This window comes from Mus musculus, chromosome 11 (assembly GCF_000001635.26).
Source record: "Mus musculus strain C57BL/6J chromosome 11, GRCm38.p6 C57BL/6J".
Taxonomy (NCBI): domain Eukaryota; kingdom Metazoa; phylum Chordata; class Mammalia; order Rodentia; family Muridae; genus Mus; species Mus musculus.
In genome coordinates, this window is record NC_000077.6 from 113,116,914 (window position 1) to 113,141,676 (window position 24,763).

General features: G+C 47.3%; 3 long non-coding RNA genes across 3 annotated transcripts in view; all 3 read right to left on the reverse strand.

Annotated features, from left to right (window-relative positions):
• The window catches only part of 2610035D17Rik (RIKEN cDNA 2610035D17 gene), a 157,933-nt gene that overhangs the window by 73,008 nt on the left and 60,162 nt on the right, over positions 1–24,763 (reverse strand). The gene's annotated exons all lie outside the window — the stretch shown is intronic.
• LOC115487747 overlaps positions 1,777–24,763 on the reverse strand; it is a 54,394-nt gene continuing 31,407 nt past the window's right edge. Inside the window, exon 2 of the long non-coding RNA XR_003949613.1 lies at positions 1,777–13,764. This is a non-coding gene — a long non-coding RNA (uncharacterized LOC115487747). The remainder of the gene's footprint in view (positions 13,765–24,763) is intronic.
• Gm39467 lies at positions 15,913–17,319 on the reverse strand. The gene is made up of 2 exons (XR_880298.1): positions 16,552–17,319; positions 15,913–16,411 (listed from the first exon to the last, which is right to left on the reverse strand). It is a non-coding gene; the product is annotated as a predicted gene, 39467 (long non-coding RNA).

The window sequence follows — 24,763 nt, forward strand, 5'->3', positions numbered from 1 at the left end:
AGGTTGCTTTTAGTTACCGTGTTTTTTGGTTTTTGGTTTGTTTTTGTTTTTTTTTTTTTTTTTTTGGGGGGGGGGCTTTTTTATCATAGCAACAGAGACAAAACTAGAAATCCACATGCTTTGGTCCATGGGCACTAGACTAGATCAGGCTCTGGACTCTATGAAAGGCAGACATGGGACCTTCCTCTTCACCTGACCACACTGTACCTTGACCGTGTCATCACAGGGCTCTTTAAGGCCAGCAGAGTGTGCAGGAGTCCCTAAGACTTTGATGCACCTAGTATTCATAGGAGGAAAAAATATGGAGCAACAGGCGAATTTGGAGGTTTCCATGAAACTCTGTCTCTCTCTAAAGAAAGCCAAAGCTATTATTTGTATTTCAGTCTGCATTCACTCGGAAAGCTATTCAAGACGGGGCTGTTTCTCAAGCCAGTTACTGAAAATTGCTGAGTCACCACTGTGATTCGAGTCCAAAGACCATGTTTGAATAGGAGATTCTTCCCTCAGAAGATGAAGAAAAGAACAACTGAATCCTGTCCTTGTGGGAGGGAGGTCCTCTCTAGAGCTGTCAGCACATCTTCTGCTTCCAGGTGAAATGTGCCCCACATCACCAGCTCCACCAGCTCTCATCATATTTCCACGGTATTGGTTTGTTAACAGAGTACTGACAAGACGATGAGAAAGGGTGGCAAGTATGAAAACGACAGCTAGAAGAGAGAGATTCTCCAGGAGTGTCAGATCATTGAACTGTTTGTATTCACACTCGGGCCCGAGTTAATGATTTAGTGAGAGGTGAGAGGGAAGCTTGGTGGCCCACACCTTTAATCCCAGTGCTCAAGAGGAAGAGGCAAGTGGGTCACCATGAGTTTGAGGCCAGCCTGGTCTATATAGAGAATTCCAGGACAGCTAGGAAGAAGTCATAAAGAGACCCTACCTCAAAAACCAGTCTCATAGGAGGATAAGCCTGGGTACTGTGGCATAGTCAGGATAGCCATTGTTGGGGCAGGATCTGGAAAACCTGGGTAGTTATGGGATCCTCAACAGAGGCTATATTGAGTGAGATTAAGTGTTTAAGAATTAATGCCTTCGGTGTTAAGATTAAACTAAAGACTCAGAAGGCTCTTGGGGTGGTGAAGGGGACCCCAGCCTGTACCTCGGGTGTCCCAGTTACTTTTCTATGTTGTAATAAAACACCAGGACAAAGGCAACTTATAGAAGAAAGAGTTTATTTGGGCTTACAGTTCCAAAGAGATAAGGGTCCATGTGGCAGGCAATGGTTATAGCAGGCAGCAGAAATGGCAGTAGAAAACGGCCAAGAGCTCACAGCATCTCAAATCACAAACAGGAAACAGATGGAATGAGATTGGGAAAGGTGTAGGGTTTTCGAACCATCAAAGTCCAACCACAGTGACACGCCTCCTCCAACAAGGCCACACCTCCTACTCCTTCACAAACAGTTTTACCAACTGGGGATCAATCACTCAAATATATGAGCCTACAGGGGCCATTTCTCATTCAAACCACCATATACACCAAGATGTTGGCCATTTTCCCTGTTTATATTTATTGTACTCATGTTTATACTTCTTCTGCATAAACAGTGGCGGGCATCATCACAGGCGCTTTACTATGAATAAGGTGGTGAGCCCCAAATGCCATACCACACATTCACATTTAAATATACATACGCATACATCTACACACAGATAATCTAACCTAAGATCATGTTTGTCGATATCACTTCAATTCAATTACTGTCTCGGTGGTTGACTTGAGTACATACCTTAATATTCTCGTGAAAAAGATATTTTTAATGATATAATGAATGACAGAGTTAAGAAACATGCATAAAGCACTGTTTGTGCCCAGTAGGATGTGCTTGGTTTGTAAGAAAAAGATTCAAGGACTGTTGTCATCAAAACCAGCTCCATCTTTGCAAAACCAGCTACCTGTTTGGCTGACCTGGAACTCAATCTGTAGACCATGTTGGCCTCAAACACACAGAGATCCACCTGCCTCTGCCTCCCAAGTGTTGGGATTAAAGTTGTGTGCCACCACTGCCTGGCTATCAAATACCAGTTCTACATAAAGAAAATAGATAAACTATGGCGTTCATACCTGGGTATCTAGGAAATACACTCCCATAATGAGTTAAGAATGCCTGTCAGAAATAGGGATTTTTTGACTACTGACACAATTTGAGCTTCAATTCATAACTAGACGTTTAGATGGATATGAGTTCATATCCATCATCACGATATCCTTGGCTTTGCTCGACTGACCCACTTTTGAAGAGCAACGGTCATGTGAAAGAATGAAGGATGGGTTGTCACCGTGAAGTAACGTGGAGAATAGGTATTTTTTTCAAATGACCAATAGAAGATGTTTTATAACCCGGCACAAGTAGACTACTCACTTAATAGGCAAGGATGACTGAAAGATTATTAGTGGAACAGAATAAGAAAGTTCATTCAAATAGTTTCTAATTCATACTGGAAATAGGGACACGGCTAATTTAGTGGTCTCTGTCTAGTGTGCACGAAACTCTGGATTCCACCCCCAGCACTACATAAGCTGGGTGTGGAGGTACAGTGAGTGCCTACAATCCCGACAAGCGATCTGAGGTTCAAAGTCATCCATGGTTATATAGCAAGTCTGAACTTGACCTATTTGATACTGTGTCTTAAAAAAAAATTCCTACTACCTATCTCTCTACAGATAGGATGTAGAAGCAGATAATAGAATCCACCATTTTCTAATAAGTCAGACAATACAGACTATAGCAAAATGTTTATTATTGTCTTTTCAAAATGAATGAATACATATGTCTTAATGTTAGTTCTAATTTCTAATTAAATAAAGATGAACAGTAAGAACCAGTGTATAAAGGTTTTTTGGGGGGGGAGGGGGTGTAGAGTGGTGAGTTGGTGCTTGTAATTTACATAAGGTAATACACAGATGGGAGTCCCAACATCTGAGAATTGTGCATAGCAGTGGAAGAGTAACAACGGGGGAAAGACCCACAGGACGTTCCTAAAGTATGGAAAAAGAGACCATAAAAGGCATGGAGAAATAATGTCTTTGTTTTCTTTAGGTTTTTCTAATTCCAATTCTGACTCTTTGTCCTCAGTGACTACTGTATCAGATGTGTAGAAAATGCTTTAAATTTCATCTAAATAGTTCTTCTCCTCAGACTCTGTTAACTCGTTTCTAGAGGGCGTCTGGCACACTGTAGCTCGATGCTTACAGTAGTTAGTTCACTTAGCGTGAGTACGGTCTCATCACATCACAGGGAGGTTTGCCTGGTGGTCAGAAGGCCTCCCCACAGGCTGGGAGGTAGCTCAGTGGGTAGAGGCTGGCCCTGTAGGGCTGAGAACCTGAATCTGATCCCAGGATGCACAGATGACCCAACAACAGACAGCTGAAATAGCACACGCCTGTAATGCTAGCACTCCTAGGAGGGGTGCGAAGCGAAGTCAGGAGAATAGAGAGAAGTGGAAGTTCACTGGCCAGCTAGCCTGAAGCACAAAGGAGAAAAGAACGGAGGTCCTGCTTCAAGCAAGGTGGAAGGCATAGACTGGCATTCAAGGTTGTCCTCTGACCTTAAGACACGCACACATCACACACACACACACACACACACACACACACACACACACACCTTTCTTTTCTAAACACCTCCTAGCTGGATAGAGATGCATGCAATGCAAAGGTGAGCATTTGAAACCCATCCTTGGTTGAAGTTTATGATCATCTAGATTCCTAAAATGGAATTAACTTCCTTTGGAAAAGCCAAAGACTTACCAAGTTCTCCTCAATTAACATGTTAATTGACCGCTTCAATTAACATGTCAATGAAAAGCCGTAGAAGCTGGGAAAGTGGTAAAAAAACATAGCCTGAGCGTCTGGGAGGGGGGCCTCTCTGCTTCAGAAAGAATATTAGAACCTCGAATTTATTTACCTTTCTTGAGCAGGGAAGAGAGTCATCACAGCAGTGCTCCCGCGCCATTAGAAGATGCTAAGAATAGTCTTTAAAAACTCTTAAAGCCTGCTTGGTCTTTGGTCACCTTGCTCTCTCTGGGTGGCCCGAGCAAACTAATTCTGGGATTTCTGTTTCTACAGCCATAAAAAGACGCTAATGAGCATGCCCAGGGGAGCAGGGGGAACCAGAATGCTAAGGACGAAGAAGGCTGGCTCTGAGAAATTTCGGGAATGGGCATCCGAGATTTCAGATGATCCAGCGACCTCACCTAACATAACAGCAGGAGGAGGAGACACCCTGCAAAGCTTGTCCTCTCTTGCTTGGAAGGTCTCCAGGAGCTGTTGCAAACCACTGCTGTTGACAGACAAGGAGCCCCAGCATCCAGCCTTGGGCCCCTTAGTCCAAGCCTCCAGGACCTGGAGGCGATTTCCTGGTCAGACCTGAGGCACACAGACCCCCTTATGAGGTTTTCCATGCCACCTCTCTGGGCAGCTCTGGCAGGCCAGCATGACTCCCTTGGGCTGCATAATTAGCAGGCCTCAAGTCGCCAGGCCTGGTATGCTGCGGTTGCCCCCAGCCCCCTTCACAGTGGCGCCATTTCTGCCCCGCTGTGCACACAACCCGCCCTTCCTCTCCCCTCCCCCATGCCACCTCACCAAGCGTGGGTCCCCACACTCTGCACTGCCGTTCTACTCCAGGCCACCCTCATCCTGACATGTTTCCTCATCTGCTGGCACAGGTAGAGTGGGCCCCGCACGGCGCCCCTGTCACCACCTCGGAGCCAAACTTTGTCTCAGCTCATTTAGAGATTTCCCAAGCAGGGATGGGAGGAGCACAAGAAATCTCTGTCCATCAATTTGAAGTGCTCTTCTTTCCCTCAACATCCATCCTTGGAAGGTACGGTTTAAAGAGGTCATTTAGTCCATGCCCCTGCGTTTGGAGCGGCTGTCTGCCACCAGAGAGCTGACACACAGTCTCCCCCGCATTCAAGTACATCATTCGGTTGCCTACAACCGAACCCAGTTGATCCTGTGAGGTGTCATAGGACCCACACAACCAAGCATTCTATGCCCGTCTCTCTGTCACTTGGGGGGCCGCTCTTCTCAGGCCACGCTGACACCTTCCTTTCAGCCAAACCCACATGATGCCTTCTTGGAGCCAGCCTGCCAAGAGCCAGAGACTTATACACACCAGTGGCTGGGATTTCCATTTTAAGGACTAGGCGTGAGGCGAACACTCCCTTTGTGCTCCAAAGTGCACGTTCAGCTTCAGCAAGGGGGAAGGATTTTTTTTTCTCAAGCATAATAAAAAAGTTCTATGACTTTAATTAAATGCACTTATTAAAAAAGGGTGAAATATTTGGAGCGACTGTTTCTGTGCTGGAGGCATGCTGGAGAGTGTCTGCATCCGCCTGCTCTAGGCCATTTTTAATGCACAAATAAATCCGCACCTGACGTGCTGACAGATTATTATGCAGTGTGGCAGCCAACAAAAGTAAACACAGGGGCAAGTTTTAACCTCTTGCAGGCCCATCGCTTTCCCCGCTGGGCCCAGCTCAGGTGTACATACAGGACCATCGCTGGCAAAGCCTTTTCTTACACTTGGGCATCCTCCTATCCTGGAACCCGAGCCTGGAAATAGGAGGCTATGATTCCGCCAGGCAGTCTGTGGGGCAGCACCAGCAACAGGGTAGGAGACAGAGAGGAAGATGGACAACACATGGTGTTCCTAAGTCCCCTGCCTCCTGTCCTGTTTATAACTACAGCCAAAGAGCCACAGGCTCCCACACTGCAGACCATCACAATCTGCCAGCAGGGCCCTTAACCGATCTCTAGACACCAGAGCTGGCTCTGCAGATGAGAGACTGGCTAGGTAGTTCTCCTAGCTCTCACTGATAGGAATGAGACAGGACAGCCACCGGGAGCTGGCGAGAAAATTAACAGTTTGAATACTCGAAACCCTACATGATAGAAACACAATTAGTATAAGTTGAAGGTATTTTTCTGACAAGGAGGGCAGACTACTCTATCTCTCATTACTCTACTTAGATGGGTTATCAGTGCAGTGCCTGTGGGGATACACATGCTGCAACAGTCAAGGATTCAGGCTGAACTCGACTGGCCATCATCCCATCTTTTTGCTGTTTGAGACTTAGGTTGCCTCAACTGTATAATGTCTTCAGCTGAGGTGGGGTGAATGGAAGACAAGATAGAGTTGTGTTCCACATAGCCTGTCAGCCATCACCCTATCACACAGCAGCTAAGCTTAACTGACAGTATGTATCTACAGATAACTAGAGTTATTGCTATTATAATGGATGGGCTATTTACTGCAGCATGTGCACAGTGCTAAGTGCTTTAATACGTTATCTCATTCTTGCACTGAATTCCCTAGGGAGCAGATCATCAGGAGGAGGAGGGAGAAGAGGAGGAGGGGAGGAGGGAGAGGAGGAGAAGGAGGAGGAGAAGGAGGAGTAGGAGAGGAGAAAATGGAGGTGGAGAAGAAGGAGGAGGAGGAAGAGGAAGAGGAGGAGGAGGAGGAAGAGGAGGAGGAGGAAGAGGAGGAGGAGGAGGAGCAACATCTGCCTTGACTAAACTGAACCATACTGTTACAAATATAAAGGAGATCAAGTATAAAGACTGGAAAAATTATTTTTCCACCATGAATAAATTGAAGATATATAAATTTATGTTTAAAACCAAGAAGAAATACTTGGTACAACAAAATGTAACCAAGTAAACACAGAAATTCCTGCAGTAGAAATGCAGAGTAAGCCTGCTTGACATTTGCCACGCTGACCATGCTGACCCTGGGCCCTGTCCCGAGAATCTGGGAGAGAAGGGTTCTTACACATTTCAGATCACAAGCTTCTCTCTCACTCTGCCTCTCCATGGTGATCAGGTCGAATTCACCGTTATGTGTGTCTATGTGCTCATGTTCGTGTGTGTCTCTGTATGTACATGTTTGTGTGTATACACATTTGTGTATGTGTAGATGTATGCGTGTGTGTGTGTGTGCATATGCATGTGTTTGCACATGTATTCAAGGTCCAAACATCAGTGTCAGGTGTCTTCCTCAACTGCTTTCTACCTTGATTTTTAAGACAGGGTCTTTCCTTGAGCTCAGGAACGTGAATTTAGAAGGAGTAGCTGGTCAGCAAGGCACAGGGATCCTCCTATCTCTGCCTCCCCAGTGATGGGGTTCCAGGGAAGACCCACCAGGCCTTGCATTTCATGTAGGTGGTGGGAATCTAAACCCAGGTCCTCATGCTTGCATGGTACACACTGTACTGATGGAGCCAATTTCTCAGTCCATGAATTTGCCCTTCTTTTCTGGTTGTGAATGTTTAGGTTGCAACAAGGAGAATACATTTAGCCATAAGCTTTTACTTGCAGTTTAGAGAACAGCTAGCCATTACCAGACAGATCATGTTTCTTGTGGCTATCTGCTAGTCATATGAAATTTAGGGACTCTCTTAGTTCCTGAAACAGAGCTGACTCCATTAGTTGGGTATGAAAACTCAAAGTCTTCCTAGTCCCAGACTCCCTTACAGCTAGAACAGAGTACCAGTTTAAGATTCTCCCAGACAGTCACGACTGTGCCCAACTTTGAGCCTGAAGTAGTAACACAGAGCAGCAGAAACCTGAGAGAGCCACTTTGGTTCGTGTGGGCTAACAGCGGATCTTCTCAATTTGAGGTTATTATAAAAGTCACAGTTAAGCATTCCAGCTTACAAGACATAAAAGTGGCAGGGGCCATGTTCTGACTGGAGAGGATCTAGCATAGGCTCCTATACCCAGGATCAGGCAGGCATGTTGAGATGGCCACGTCCAGCAGCAACAACAATGTCATTTTCTGACCAGCTCTGCAGAATCAGGAGATGTATCTCCTTTTTTGTACCCTCCCAGAAATGTGGCATTGCATTATCTGATTTCTATAACTTCACTTTTGGTTTAACTAGCCATATGGTTTCTGATGGTGTGTGTGTGTGTGTGTGTGTGTGTGTGTGTGTGTGTGTGTGTGTGTGTGTGTTTGTGTGTATGGATTTGTACAAAGCTCACAGCCCTGCTACACAGATCTCAGATACTGAGTTTCTTTAGCAGGTGTTGTTTTTCCCTTATTAACTTGAATATTTTGTTGCAATAAAATGTACAGTGGAAAAATGTGTATTTCATGGGGACATCTCATTGAATTTTCAGAAAATAAACATATCTATATCAGCAGAACTCATACAAAGCTAGATCCACTTGCAATTCCCCTAAGCCCACTGTCATGACCACCCACCAAACACAGGCACTATTCTCTTTTGACATCTTGTCAGTTCTGAAATGTATGTAAGTATGGTAACACAGGTTCGTCTGGCCTAGCAGTTTCTCTGTTTACCTGTCAGTCAGTGCGCTATTACCCCCAGGAAATTCATCTGTTTAAGTTGCATGCAACTGTAACATCTTTCGTTTTATTGCTATATAATACTTCCCAGTGGAGGACAGTTGTTTTTACTCATTTTGCTATTGGTGGCAGTTTTCAATTGGGGCTACTAACATAAAGTGCTAGAATGCCTCTGAGCATCCTCAAGCATGTCTTGTAGTGAAATGTGGATGAATCTGCAAAGTGCATGTGTGTTCATGCTAGTGCACGTACATGCATATGTGTGTGCATGCCTGCACATGCATGTGGAGGTCAGCGGTCAACCTAGGTATTATTCCTCAGTGGACTTCCGTCTTGCTAGACAAGACAGCTCTCTCTTTGGCCAAGATCTTAGTGATTAGGGTAGGCTAACTAGTCAATAAGCCCCGAGGATCCATGTGTGTCCACCTCCACCGTGCTAGGAAGACAACTGTGCACCAAACTGGTTTTCTGTTGTTCTCTCTTTGCCTCTGCGTCTTTTGTTAAAGTTTTCTCCTTGGATTCTAATGTTTGCACTGAGGTCCTCGTGCTTAGAGGGCGAGCACCTTCCTGACTGCACCATCTTCCTTCCCAGCTTTGTGCTAGTTAGTTACTTCCTGGTATTTATTATGTAAGCAACTTCAGCAGCTCAGCCAAACTTTGCATAGCCCAGCACCCCATGGTAACGAAGAAACCAATTCAGAGGCTCAAAAGCACCAATGTCAGGAGACGCAGCAAAGCGGTTTCTAAAGAGACCATGCCCATTAGAAGAAATCCTTAACTGTGCACCCAGGTGCAAGATATTGGCCATGGAAACGAAAGACAAAGGGGGTAGGCAAACCTTCCCTCTCTTCTAAATCGGTTTCCCTTCTGATGTACTAAGAGGATCCGGGTATTTGGCATTGTGCAACCAGTGTGACCTGGGCTAAATGATGGCTGGTGGGTCATGTTGAAAGTCAAGGGCACAGCTGGAATAAGACTTCGGAACTCTTGTCCTCTGACCCAGCAGCAGAGACATTCATCCCAGAAACAACAGCCACAGGTAAACAGCGGTTATGCAGCCCTGCTTCCTCCCACACAGCACACTCACTGTCTGTGAGAAAGGATGGCTCACACTGAGGTCGGAATCACTGTCCTCAGTGCTCAGGGGACAGAACTCAGTGAGCTCAGACTAGCAGTGCCAGCATGGGAAGGAAGCAGGGCTGGGGAGGAGGAAGGAGAAAAGCAAGGCCAAGTGTCCTGCCTTAAGGACACAGTTACTTTTCAGCCCAGCTGATTTTTGCCATATGGGGAAAGAGAAACATTGCTGCCAGATTTTCTGGATTTTCAGGAGAAGCTGAGAAACGAAAACTTTTAATGATCTATTGCAAAATGGAATATTGGTGGCTGATTTCAAGAGGTGAGACACTGGGGCGTCTGTCCCTGGAGAGGTCCTGTGCTCACAACTGAGCATTTCTTACTCCGTATCCCCCAGTCCCAGCAGCTCTCCATCCATTAACCCCTGTGCTTAAGATCTAGCCTTTAAAAAAAGAAAGAGAAAGATGGTGAAACATTGAATGTTATTAGTCAGTCAAAACACAGGCATTGGTGCTTCTGACCCATCAGCCACTGGTTAATCACTGCTCACCTAGGAAGGCTTAGGATTCTTGATGTATAAGAGGGGTCTTTTACTTGGCACAGGGCGTCCAGAAATGCAAATGAAGGACTGCCAGCTCCAGAGAGCAAGAGACCAGACTCCAGCTCCCTCCTCTTCCTCCTCCTCCTCCTCCTCCTCCTCCTCCTCCTCCTCCTCCTCCTCCTCCTCACATGAATGAACGCCTACCATACCTACAGCCTTTACTGAAACCCTGACAAAGCCACCATCAATTACAAGGGTCATAGGCAACATAGACAAGGCACCTCCCGCCTGAACCAAATCTTTGTGTTTTTTTCTTTATGTCTGGCAATTATGTGTCCTATAGTTATCGTAAGTCACAGGCTTGGCCCCCCCAGCCTGACTTCACACCACAGACTGGTGGACTCCCTTCACCTAGAGCAGCCAAGAAACTAGTAGACAATTTAGACACTAAAAACTTTTCTTTGACACAGTAGACATAGTTTCCTGTCAGCCAACTATCCATGCTTGAGTTCTCAAGGGCTGTGTTAGACGGCGCTGGCTGCCACAGCATGGGTTGGGGTGGGCATCTCTTCTCTACCATTCCCTAACCATTCAGGTCAAAGAGCATAGCATCTCCATGCACTGCCTTCATTCTCTTCTGTTTCACATGCATGCGCACACAGGCCTCAAACTTATACATGCACACACACACACACACACACACACACACACACACACATGCTTGCAGTAACTCAGATGGTTAGCCAGTCAGAACAACCTAGCTGCAAACATGCATGGGAATGAATCTGCATTTGCTTCCTCTTGGCTTCGCCACTCACTGGTGAGTTTCTAGTTTACTGTCTAGCATACCTGGTGTCTCGATAAGTTTGTGGTAAAAAATCCTGTAGTTCCTGAAACAGATGTGTATTTGTACAACCTCATGGGTACTGTCAGAAAAGCAGCAGGCAGACATACTGCTGTTCCTGATACACTCAGTAGACAGACAGAGGCAGATGTTCCCCCAGACAGGAAACCAGAGCATGGAAAGGTAATAGGGTCACTGGGGCAAAGGGCAGACGAAAATTAAGAGAGAAGAGATCCAAAGCTCTGAAACTCAGGGTACCCATGTCACCCACAGGGGCAGCCTGTCCCCGACAAGGGTGACTATAACAAACATTCAATAAATTAATAATCCACGAACTCAATAAACATTAGCTATGTACCAGACACCTAAGGTCATGAATTCCTGTGTTCTTGCGACAGTCTTGTAAGGTTCAATGAAGAATCTTGGGAAATGAAGGAACTTCCCAAGAGGTTATTGAGCTCACCTCAAATAAGCCTCAAAGGCTTCAGTGAGGACGTGGGGACAGGCGGTGGCATGGTGAGTTGTGACAGTGCACGGGACACGGCTGACACAGATGCTCAGTAGCTAAGCCAGGCTGAACTTCTACCAACCAAAGTCAACAGCAACACAGGGTCTCACCAGGACCTGCAACCCAGAAAGTCTACCTCTAGAGGCCCTGTCATCCTAAACCTCAAAGCCCGTAACAGTGCTGTGTGAACTGCTTCCTGGTCAACCTCTGGGCAAGGGCTGGAATGTGGCTTGGTGGGGCAGCATTCAACTAGATGGCACGATGCCCTGCGAGTTCCAATTCTGGGGCTACGAGAAAAAAATTGTCAGCGTGTAGAGAACCAGATCTGTATCCCAAGCATAATCTAATCTAATCCCTCCGCAATAGAGCAGTAAACATTTGAGAGATAACCCCACTGGTGAAACAACAGACTTAATTTTGTAGAAAATGAGACAGAGAGAGAGAGAGAGAGAGAGAGAGAGAGAGAGAGAGAGAGAGAGAGAGAGAGCACTTCAAAGAAAGAAAATAAATCCAACCAAGCTAAGCCTCACGTGTCTAATAGAGGATCATATGAGGGTATGAGGGCAAAGAGATGAGGACGAGGGACGTCATCATGCCATGATTCCAAAGAAGGCCCTGAGGAGGAGTCAGGGGTCCAGAAGCGGAACTGAGTCTCATCTGCAGGCGAGAAAGAAAGATAAATGGACATGAAAACCAACTGTGCAGAGGCAAGGGAGAAAAGCAAACTTCAGAGGTACTGAGGCCACCCTCAGGAAGATAAGGAGAGGCTAAGGAGGGCATTGGTCCACCAGTGGTGTTCAGCTTATGGGTCATGGCCCCATTAGGGGGACCGCATATCAGATAACCTGCTTATCAAATATTTAATTATGATACATAACAATAGCAAGATAACAGTCCTAAAGTAACAAGAATTATATGGTTGTGGGTCCCCACAACAGGAAGAACTGTATTAAAGGGGTGCAGCACTAGGAAGGTTGAGAAACATTGCTCTAGGCATAGGAAGTCCCATTTCTCTGTCTTGGAGTTAACAGGAATCCCTGGGCACTGAGCACAAAGAAGATGAAAGTGGTGATTTCAGGAACCTACAGACCACAGGAGGGTAGGTGGGGTGAGCATTCAGTGAGGAGTTCCCTCAACAAGCCAGCATGAGTAAGAGCCTCCGTGAGGCAGAGGCAGCGGAAACGGCCCCCGAGCCCTGCCAACTCCTTCTCAATACCCTTTCTTGTGCTGGACTGGATGGGATGCCATGGTAAGAGGCAGAGGAAGGAGGGAGGCTTGAACCTGGCTTGGCATGGCAGGCTGATAATCAAACGTGTGATGGGACTACAAATGAAGATGGGGGAGAGGGGCTGTTGTCACGTGTGACAGGCGTGACCAAGAGAGGGCTGCAGAGATGGCTCAGCCGTTAAAGCCTAGGCTTCAAAACCAAACATACAAGAAATGAAGGGAAGGCAAAAGTGAACGTGGAAGTGAGAACTGCGGTCTAGAAACAACCTCGTCACAAACAGGAATCCTCCTGCTTCAGCCAAGTGTCGGGAGGTGAAGCACGCTTACTACAACCATCTCCTACGGTCGTGACTCCCGGTGACAGTCTGAGGACTAAGTGTGGTGGAGGGTTAGAAGCTGTATGATAAGTCAAGCTATTCTACTCCAGGGAATACACAGAGAAGACCACATACAGAAGGGGTAGCCTTGGAGTGATAGGGAAAGAGAGAAAAAGGCCCCAGTGCCCAACAGCCCCACAAACCCTGGTCACCAACCAACTGTCCTTAGAATGCGGACTTCTGGATAACCACTGGCCAGTGCAGATGAACCACCTACTTGACCCCGCTCAGGATCCTGAACAGATTAAACAGCAGTTGATGTGAGCTCTTAGTGTCAAGGCTGCTTGTTAAGCACCAGTCAGTACCTGATAAGACTCCCAGAAGGCTATCGATGGTTCTGCAGACTCCTTTTGGTCCACGCCCATCATCTGATTGCAGAGCTCTGTGAACAAGCAGGTGTGTGTCTCTTCTTTGGGAAGACATTGACAACCGCCACATACAACTTAAGGGTATCTGCGCTTGGCACATAGCTGACAGCTGAGTAAACAGGTAAGTATCAGGATGCTTGGCAATCGACTTGATATTGGTGGACTCCAGAGAGGTCCTTCCGAGCTCACCAATTCCTGCGGACACTCCCAAGGACTCTGAAGCTTCTACATTTGAAGATGTTCTTATAAATCTGGCCAGAATTCCCAGGGCCCCTGAGGCTCATTTCCTCCCGTCCAGTGTGGATGGATAACATCTGGTTACAAGGCGGCACCTTCCTCAGCATCCGTCTTCCCATCCAGGAAGTAGGGCTCTGCGGTTGCCTCCCCACACTTGACTTTTCAAGATCTTCTAGAGAGGAGCTCCTTTTGTTTCACAAGAATCTCGTGAGGGAGCCTGGACAGAACACAAACCCTGAAATGCCATGGGGCCAGAGAATCTGCACTGTAACAAGCTCTCAACTGTGACAAGCTCCTTCCTTCATTTGAAGAGATGAGGGGAGTGGGTCCAGCTGGGGGGAGGTTCTACCACTCACGTCCACGTCCATGTCCCAGCCCTGGACCAGCGAGGGCATTCGCCACTAACGTGTGAGCCTGCACACAGAACAGCAGGTCCTACTGGGCTTTAGCAACCTCAGGCTCCAGCCGTGGATCTTCGGCCACCTCTGGTCTGGGAACGGTGATGAAATCACCCAGGGAACACGTTTAAAATACAGGCCCCAGGCCTCCCTGCTGGACAGAGACCATTGCAGTGGCTTCGGCGGGCGTGGATCTATGGGAAACCTGTTCAGAGCGCTCTGTGGATGATTCTGACATATGACTGGGTTTGGGATTATACATTCAGAATACATGGGAGGTTGTACCCCTGATGGGAAGATTCAAACAGAAAGGGGGAAAAAAAACCTAGTGAGACAGTATTTAAGGGAAGGAAGCTGTGGTGGTTTGTATATCCTTGGACCAGGGAGTGGCGCCATCTGAAGGTGTGGCCTTGTTGGAATAGGTGTGACCTGGTTGGAATGGGTGTGTCACTGTGGGTGTGGGTATAAGATCCTCACCCTAGTTGCCTGGAAGTCAGTCTTCCACTAGCAGCCTTTGGATGAAGACATAGAACTCTCAGCTCCTCCTGTACCATGCCTGCCTGGATGCTGCCATGCTCCCACCTTGATGATAATGGACTGAACCTCTGAACCTGTAAGCCAGCCCCAATTAAATGTTGTTTTTTATAAGACTTGCCTTGGTCATGGTGTCTGTTCACAGCAGTAAAACCCTAAGACAGAAGGTCTATGTTTCCTGAACTATCAATGATGAAAATCTCATCACCGTCCTCCCTAATAAATGTTAGCTTTATTCTCATTTTATGGAGCAAGAAATTGAGGCATGGGGCAACTAAATAGCTTGTCCAAAGTCACACTCCTAGTAAGGTGTTGAACTGAATTAGAACGCAGTTAGTTTAGCTCCAGAGCCCATGTCATACTGGGTTCTAGATCTAAAAACGAAGCTTCCAAATGCCTTAGACCACACTGAGTGCTTCACCAGGACAGCAAAACCCTCAAGCACAAACCATGTCACAGCAGACTGTGTGCTCCTGGGGTGGGTGGCAGGGGACAGAAGGAGATGCGTTGAGTCGCCTTGGGGAAATACTCAGTAGCAGGGTCATGCATTTCCTAATATTTCCAAACGCACGAACAGGACTTCTTTGTCCAAATCCATCTCTTAAGGCACCGCGAGGGGGCCAGGAAATGAACTCCCTTTGTAAAATGCGGGCTTAGCGCTGAGGGTCTCAATCATCAGCCCACTCTAGCAACAGCCAAGGGAGAATCTTGTGACCTGGAGGGAGAGAGGACTGGCATTTCAAGCAAGCTCCCCCAGGGATGCATTGCTCCAGCCCGCTGGCACAGCATAACGTTAGCTGGCTCTGCCCTACTTCACCTCCCCACACCAGCTCAGCATCCCCTGGAGAACAGCCCTGTGTAAACTTCTGCATGCCTTCCCCACCCTGGCTAGATTCCACCTATTGCCAGCTCCAGCCCAGGCCCTCAGGGACTCCAGATCCTGATAGCTAGAGGCAGAGCTTAGTCTCTGGGTCTGCACCCCCAAGCTTGTTGAAAGACTTTCCACTCTCCCCTATGCGTGGGAGTACCCTCATTTGGAAAGACACATCCAAGGTATGGGCAACCCCACTCTCTGGCTGCCCAAGGTTGCTGACCAGCAGCAGCAAGAAGGGTGGGGGTGGGGAGGAGGAGGTAAAAGAAGGCTAAGTCGGGAGCATGGAGCCCCGTGAGGTCTTGTGACCGACTGGGCCTCCTGGTGCCGCCGAGGTGGCAGTGCCAACGCACAGCGCTGAAATGCTTGGCCCGTCTCCGGAGCAAACACCCAATCCAAACAGGCCCGAGTGTGTCTCTGAACAGACTGTGTAAATAAGTCGCGGGGTGGGGGTGGGGGTGGGGGTGGGGGGGACCAACTGGCCACAGATCCCGCTTTCAAACACGTTGAGACAAAATGATCCCTCTTGAGCTCGCTTGCTCACGCCCTCCTTCTTGCTGGCTTTTTTTTTTTTTTTTTTTTTTTTTCAAATTTTCCCTGGTGCTGAAGCCTCTAGAGCCAGGCTGGCGGCGTGTTAGAGCCTGCAGCCTACCTGTCCTGCATAGGAATGAAGCCCGCAGGACTTAGAGATGCCCTCTCCCTGCAGGCTGGGGACCTCAGCTACCATACTCACGAGTCCAGGGAACAGAACAGAAGCTGTCCTCAGAGGCCACTGAGCAAGGACCTCCATGAGGACAGGGACTAAGCTACATGAGAGGTTGTGCAAGGAACCTGGCTTCTACTAGGCTGGCCCATCCCGCTCCCTCAGAGCCACCCCCAACAGAGGTCCAGGACAGAGACTCACCATTCTCCCAAGAACAGAGCTAGGGGCTGGGAAGCCCGGCCCCAGAGAACTCCTCTTGGGCAACTTGCTCCGACTCCACGTGTGTGTACAGACAAGGGGGCAACTTGCTTGTGGTTTGTTTCTGGTTTTGCATCGGGGCAGGGTGGGGTCCAGGGTTCTGTGTACGTGAGCCATTCTAGGATTAGGACCATTCACCACCCCCCCCCATTATCCGCCCCCTCATACCCCCCCCCTTTCTCTGCAAGTTGAAACAATTGAGTTGTCTTTCCCAGCTCTTGCCAACATCTCTTACTCAACCTTGGATGCAGAGGGTGTTAGAGGGGAAGGCCAGGAGGGGAATCCAGAGGGTCTCGGCTCCACACCAGGTCCAGCTGTTAGAACAGCTCTCCGCTTCCCCAAACCTAAAGGGAAGTGAGGACTGGCTTGGAGCGGCCAAGGAGGCCACAGGAAAGGAACTGAGCATTGCAGGAGGGGGCAGAGCCAACAGCAGGGTGACCTGGCTCCTGGCTTCTGGCCCCTGACCAGCTCCCTCTTTCTGACTGCCTCCATCACATAGATATGCTATAGGCACTGGTAGACCAGATGATCATGCATAACTCTTCACTATGAAGACACATCGAGAAGAGTGAGGCTCAGAGGGTCAGGCTAGGCATCAAGTCCTTGCAGAGTCTCAGTTATTGTAATATTACTGGAAAACACCAGTTAGAAAAACCTGTCTAGAATGATCCCGGGTCCGTGGGCAGAGTCAGCGCTAACGCCTGGGGTGGAGTCGGCACTTCCTTTCCAAATCGTTTTAAAACAAAACAAACCAGGCTGGAGAGATAGCTCAGTCTATAAACGGCTCAGCGTGCTTGCATATGTAAGCTTACGCACCATGGTTCAATGCCCAGAACACATTAGAAAAGTCAAGCACAGAGGCAGGCATGTAATCTCAGTACAAGAAGGGTGGGGACAGGCAGACCCGTGTGGACAGCTCCTAAAGAATGACACCCAAGGTACATACACAAGCACACACACAAAGGCATACACATTCACATATACAGGCATACACATTCACACACACACAAGCATACACATTCACACACACACAAGCATACACATTCACACACACACAGCATACACATTCACACACACACAAGCATACACATTCACACACACACACACAGGCATACACATTCACACACACACAGGCATACACATTCACACACACACACACAGGCATACACATTCACACACACACACACACAGGCATACACATTCACACAAAGAGGCATACACACACACAGGCATACACATTCACACACACAGGCATACACATTCACACACACACACAAACAGGCATACACACTCTCACACATGCTCACACACATGTTCACATTCACACACACAAATTAAAACCTTTCACTCACCTCCACTATATTAAGTCTATGCAATTCTCAGTTGCCAACTTGGAAAGGTCTTGATAGGGAGAAGAACCCAGGAACTCAGTGGAGGTGGCTCGGGAGTTTAGTAATTGGTGCCTCGGCCCTAGAAGGTCTGTCTTCCTTTCTCCCATAAGGGATCCTCACTGCACTTCAGCTTCAAATAGCAAGCTCTACCATGGTGGTCATGGTATACTGGGCACAGGATCAAACCTCACCCTGCACATGATAAGCTATTACTATCCCACTGCACAGACAGGAACACTGAGGACAGCAGTAACCTGCCCAGGACACATTGCTGAAAAGTGACAGCAAATTGACCCAGAAGCCAACCTACTGTCATTCATGTCCTCTCAGACACACGGGCCTTCCCGAAGGGCAGACACCAAGCCTTCCTCCAAGCTGCCCTCTGCCCTCCTTGCTTGTGGCGCTAGGTAAGCAACAGATGCCACATGTCAAAGTGTATGGGATAAGTAACAGAAAGGCAGCACTGTGCTTTATTCAAACATTTGCTGAGTGCCTACTATGTGTCTCTCGTTCCACTGGACGTGGGGACCCAGGTGATGGAGGAGGGGTCCTGGTCACAAGGCTAAGTCAGGTGAAGGGGGCAGTGACAGCATCGTGTGTGACCAGGGGTTGTTGCAACTCAAAGTCCTATCCATTGTTGGTGGGTATTGAGTGGAGCAGGAGCTTTGCAGAGACCTCTGGTACTTCGATGCAGACATAGGGCAGTGTTAACGTCTAGCAAGTCCACTCCTGATTTCCCTACCCAAAGCTCCTGTGAGTTCTGTTCAATGATGTTTGTGATGACTTGATTCAAAACAGTCAAGGCATGAAAGCAGCTCAAGTCATAAGACAAAGCATGACTCAGCAGATGCTAGGAGCAACTCTCTGATCTATGCAACAATGTGGCGTTTCAAAAGCTTCCTGCAGAGTGAGCTGTGATAGAAATACAACCCTCTCCCTATCTGAGGCAGGCACAGTCCAAGGCTGGCGCTCCCCCCCCCACCCCCCACCCCCGTGGAAGGGCAAAACTGTGGCTAACATTAAACTCTTTTATCCTATGTGTTTTCCTATATGTGTCTAACTGTAATATAACTGAATGTGTTAAATAGACTTTAAGAGTCTAATAATAGCAATTAATAATGTAATGGAAAGTTAAAACAGAGTGTAGTCAACGTTATTCAAATCTATGAATTATTTATTTCTGAAATTTTCCATTTAATATTTTTAAACTGCTGTGGACCAAGGCACACATGAATGTAAGATGGTGGGGTAAGGGGGCTTCCATATGCACGGCCTGGCTCTGCTGATATGAAATTCCCTTAGAATAGTACAGCTAACTTAGGCAGGGAAAAAAAAAAACCCAAAGAATAAGGCCATCATGAGGGGACAGGCCACATGGAAACTTCCAAGGTTGGTGGCATCGGCTGTGGCTACCAGAGGTCTGAGGTCTGCTGCTGCAAAGTCAATCTTATCTTCAAAAATATCCACAAGCAATGCTGGGGTTCCAAGCTATGTGGAGGCTCTTGCTCCTTCGCCTGCTTGCTGCGTGAGACTGAGTAACTGCTAGATCCTTGGACTTCCATTCACAGCTGCGACTGAACCATTGTTGGGAATTGGGCTGCCGACTGTAAGTCATCAATAAATTCCTTTACTATCTAGAGACTGTCCATAAGTTCTGTGACTCTAGAGAACCCTGACTAATACAGAAGTCTTCCACTAGCAGCCTTTGGATGAAGACATAGAACTCTCAGCTCCTCCTACACCAGGCCTGCCTGGATACTGCCATGCTCCCACCTTGATGATAATGGACTGAACCTCTGAACCTGTAAGCCAGCCCCAATTAAATGTTGTTTTTTAATAAGACTTGCTTTGGTCATGGTGTCTGTTCACAGCAGTAAAACCCTAACTAAGACAGAAGTTGGTCAGGGAGGTTTAGAGTCCATGAATAGGAATGGACAGAGAGGGCCCCCGGGATCAGGCTGGGCAAGCAGCAGACTGAGCCAACTGTAGAACTAAAAAGGAAAACACATTTGTGAAATCAGTGCGGTAAGGGTGCAGGACGCAAATGCTTGCGACTCTTCTACATGTTTGTAACTTTATAAAATAGAGCACTGGAGACTGGGAGGATGGCTCAGTGCTTAAAGCACTCGCTATGCAAGCATAAGGAGTTCGAATCCTGAGGACTGATATAAATACCAAGTGGGTGTGGTCCCCACCTGTAATTCCAGCCTTAGAGGACAGAGATAGGGAGCCCCGGAGCAAGCTGACTAGGGGGACTGGCCTTAGCAGTAAGCTCTGGTCTTACTAAAAACCCGGACTCATTGAATTAAGGGAAAAGACACAGAATGACTCCAACTTTCAACTTCAGGTCTAGCACACACACTCACATGCACACAAAGATGCACATACACATGTATATGCATATTACACATAAACACATAAAAATGAGATTTAAAAAAAAATCACAGAACGGAATGTTGGGGGTGGAGGGGATAAGCGAGCACCCGAAACAGTTTGTGAGAACAGTGCTGTCCACCCTGCTGACAGGACCTGGAGGTTACAGAGGGGGCTGAGGAGAGAAGAGACTCACAGGGATAAACAGCCACTGGAGAAACTTCACCATGGAGCCCAGGTAAAGGACAAAGCAAGAGCCTGGGTCTCTGCATTCACTTTCCCTGACCAACATCTTCCAGTTCCGAGGGACTAAGCCCTTCGGGGGCGGGGGGGGGGGGCTAAAGGGCCTCACACTAAGTAGTATCTCCATGAATTATGTGTAAATGCATCAGAAACAAATGGACTGTGTTTCTCAGCACACAGCCAGGCCTGAAATAGGCAAATCAAGGTGGGGGGTGGGGGGGAGCGACATCAGAGGTGGCAGTGAGCAGCGGGTACTGTTGTTTGACTGCACAAAACCATCTTTTGGAAGACACTTGATTGACTTCCTGATGTCCATCACAGACCATCAGGGCTCCTGCGCCCGGGGTCTTTAATATTCAAATGACTCTGAAAACTATTTCCCCTCCTGGAAAGCCGAGGGAGAGGAAACCTTTGAAGCCCGTCAAGTTATTTAATTGTGTCTTCTCTCCAAAGGTAAGGCAGTTTATTTTTATCCAGAATCAAATAAACATTCTCCCAAATGGTATGTTCAAAGCCTCCGGGCCTCTGAGGTTGGTTTGGGGTTTTGTTTTGCTTTGTGTAGAGTAAGGATGGTACTTTTTCTTGCCCAGTGTTCTAAAGTCACCGAACAAAGATCCAAGAAGAGTAATGAACTAATGTGCTGTTCCAAAGGAGAGCGGGACAGATGGGCTCTGTGTGGCTACTTAGGGACAGAACACAGGTGGTCTGGGATCTGGGTCCACCTGCAAGACATTCTGTTCTCTGTGGGAGCACTGGGTTTGCCAACCCAGGGTACCAGCTGTGCTGAGGGTGTGAGCCCATGGGAATACCTCCCACTTGGTGACAGTGACTACCTCCTTGGGGACACTCAGTGACTCCTCTTCCAGTCCTCAGAAGTAAAGGAAAGTAATTGCCTATAAGGGCAATGGCTCCTTGCAAAGATCTAGGGTAATGAACAGTCTAGCACTTATGAAGGAATTTCCTCCACTGTCTTAATTCGGAAAACAGTCTACATACACACAACCCACAGCGATCATTTGGACATGGGACAGTGGCAATATAGATACTGAGGTAGGTTGACAATGACCCTCAAGTGCTCTGCATTTAAGTAACATTCCCCAAAATTCTTATTTATGGAATCACCAAAAACTAGAAGTCACACACCGTCCAACCGGGCAAGCAGTTTCAGAAAAACTGGTTATTGTGGATGAGACAAGTCCACTGTCAGATTCTGGTAGGGAAGGGGTCTCTAGCCCTTCCCCTGTGTAGTGCAGCTATGTATCAAGCACTCTATTGCCTCATTTAGTTCTGGGAATAGTCTTATGAGATCAGGGTCATTAAACACATTTTACAGACTTTTTTTTTTTTTTTAAGAAAATAAGCCACAGACAAAAATGACTGCCCAAGGCCATGCAGCTGGCAGGACAGGGCTTCAAACCAGCTCTCCCTGATTCATTCCAAAGTCCATGTTCCTAATCGCCGCAGCCTATCTGGCCTGCCAGGCGGCACCCAGGAGGGCAGAGTTTTAACTCTAAAGGACCCAGGAAGCCTGATGGAGACAGGTTCAAGTAGCCAAAGGACCCCACAATTCTATTTCATATGCCACCTTCTTCTTTCAAAATCGCGCACTTTCTTGACTTTAGTTAACATAAGATAATTCTCATTATAAACTAAGAAAGCAAGGTCAGCACCCACAATCTCTCCCAAATAGGAATGCTCTTCATTTCTTTCTCTAACTTTTTATTCTGGGATAATTTTAGATTAAAAAGAAAAGATGAAGAGATTATTAAAACTCCCTCTGCCTCTACTCATCTCTGGCCCACGTACATTTTTTTACATAATCATGGCATATTCGCCCAAACAAAGACATTAGCAGACACAGGGGTCGAGACAGATGGTTCAGAGGTTAAACACACTGCTGCTCTTGCAAAGGACAGGGGTTCGGTTCCCAGCTACCTGTGGTGGCTCACAACCACCTGTAAACCCAGTTCCAGAGTCCTTCCCAGGCACTGCATAAATGTGGTGCACAGACACACATGCAGCAAGACACAAACACGTACAGAAAATAGTTTTGAATGGATGAATTTTCCAATCAAATTACACTACAGATTTTTTTTCAAAACCTCCTAATTTTCCTTGCCCATTTCTTTTCCTAGCTCACAATCTAATTCAGATTCAACAGAGCTGACACCTGCTATTTGTGGACAGAGTATACTGAAGAGTGCATCAAAGATATGTATCTATGTCAAAAACCATAAATGGTGCAACATGACTTCCATTGAGTTCTTAATATTCTGCTCTGTGGGTGGGTGGTACCCCCTCCTCCTCCTCCTCCTCCACCTCCTCTCCCTCTTCCCCTTCTCCCTCTTCCTCCTCTCCTCCCTCTTTCTCCTCTCCCTCTTCCTACTCTTCTTCCTCCTCTCCCTCTTATTCTTCCTCACCCTCTTCTTCCTCCTCACCTTCCTCTCCCTCCTCTCCCTCCTCCTCTCCTCCCTCTTCCTCCTCCTCCTCACCCTCCTCTTCCTCTTCCTCCTCCCCCTCTTCCTCACCTTCCTCTTCCTCCTCTCCCTCCTCCTCCCCCTCTTCCTCACCCTCCTCTTCCTTCTCCTGGTACTTCTTTTGTCTTCATTCCTCACTGTTGCATAAATGCAAAATGGACAAACTCCCCCTCGGATGTGTGCTGGCCCCATGGACCACGCATACATCTTCCAGTTCACATCTTCTCAATCGCTGCTTCACTCTCTCCTCCAGAAAACCTGGACTCATTTGCCTTCCCAGCAGATGATGGTAACAGAGTCAGTCACCTTGGACAAGAGCCGTCCCTCCATTCACTCCTCAAACAGGATCAGCACAAGCCAGAAAGAGTTAATAAACATCTAGCCATTTCCCCACAAACCAGACTGATCAACTCAAACGGCTGCCTAGAAACTAAACTTCTGCTCCCGTGGACTCAGACTGGTACGCGGTGTCCTCTGGGCCTGACAGACAGAGATATTTGGTCATTTCAGTCATGGAGTTACTCCCACGGAGTTTAATTTCCTTCTCATCTCTCTGTAGTGTCTATCGAAACTCTCGGAAGGAAAGAGCGTCGAGCCAGCCCCTGCTAATGCATGTGCCAAGAAGGACAACAGCAAATAACATATATTTTTTAATGGCAAAAAAAAAGTGTTGGGGGGGAGGGCTAACAACAAGGAGAAGCTTAAAGGTCAGGCTGCTGCCGTCGGAGGGTGAATGAGAACCTGCACCTGTCCAGCATACCTTGCCTTACCCTTGGAGCAGGCCTATTTTATTTTATTCAGAGATTCCTGTTCTGCATAAAACACTCCGTCCCCATGCTTAGAAACAAGACCTAAGGCATACATTTGGGTGGTGGGAAAAGGGCTGACTGGGAGGATTGGCTACTGAGTCATGCCCCATGCTGGGGAAGTCTTCTGTGCCATCCTGGCCTGCAGAACGGAAAATAAAAAAGAGAGAGAAGAAAAAGGGAAAGAAAGAAAATAAGCTACTGGGCAGAGGGAACGCTCTCCCACGCCAAGCTCAGCTTGAATTCATACACAACACAACCTCTTCAAGAGGGGCTCGGCTCTGAGAGTCTCTAACTGCGACCGATGAAAGCGGCAGGAAGTGGAGAGTATTCCAGAAGGAAAAAACGGCAGCCACGGGAGAGATTTTTCTTCACTCTGGTGTTTGCAATCTTGTCACTCTGGTCAGGGCCACAGCATCTAGTCAGTGGGAGCAGTCTTTGAAACACAGGGTGTCCCTGTCACTCTCTCTGCTCTCCAGTCAGAACCATCTCCATACGATAGCACTGGCTATTTCCTGGGCCTCTGCGGTCTGCAGCAGTCCCTGGCAGAACCCATTCCAAGTTTGAATTCTGCTTAGAAACCTCAGGTGGATCTGCCTTCCCTAGAGAAAACTCTATCCAGGAGACACCATGGCCCTCTCCTACAGGACTCTCTGGTCACCAGAGAGGAGAAGACTTCAGAGGAGGGACAACATGGAGAACCTGGTGGCTTTCAGATCATAGAAAGAATGTCCCGAATGCTCCTGCATCCAGTACTCAGTGTCTGACTTAAAAAGTAGGGTTGAGTATGGGGTGCACACACCTGTAATCCCAGTGCTCAGGAGGCTGAGACAGGTGGTCCATGAGAGGTCAAGGCCACTTTGGACTACACAGGGAGGCCATGTCTCAAAATACACACACCTACATACATATAGACACACACGCAAAATAAACAAACTTCAACAGAAATAATAAGCACATACACTGCTCAGATGACAGAAATGTGATAAAGTACCACATTATTTATATATGTATATATATATATATATATATATATATATATATATATATACACACATACATACATACATACATATATATATATATTGTTTTGGGGGGGTTTTTTGGGTTTTTTGTTTTTTGAGACAGGGTTTCTCTGTGTAGTCCTGGCTGTCCTGGAACT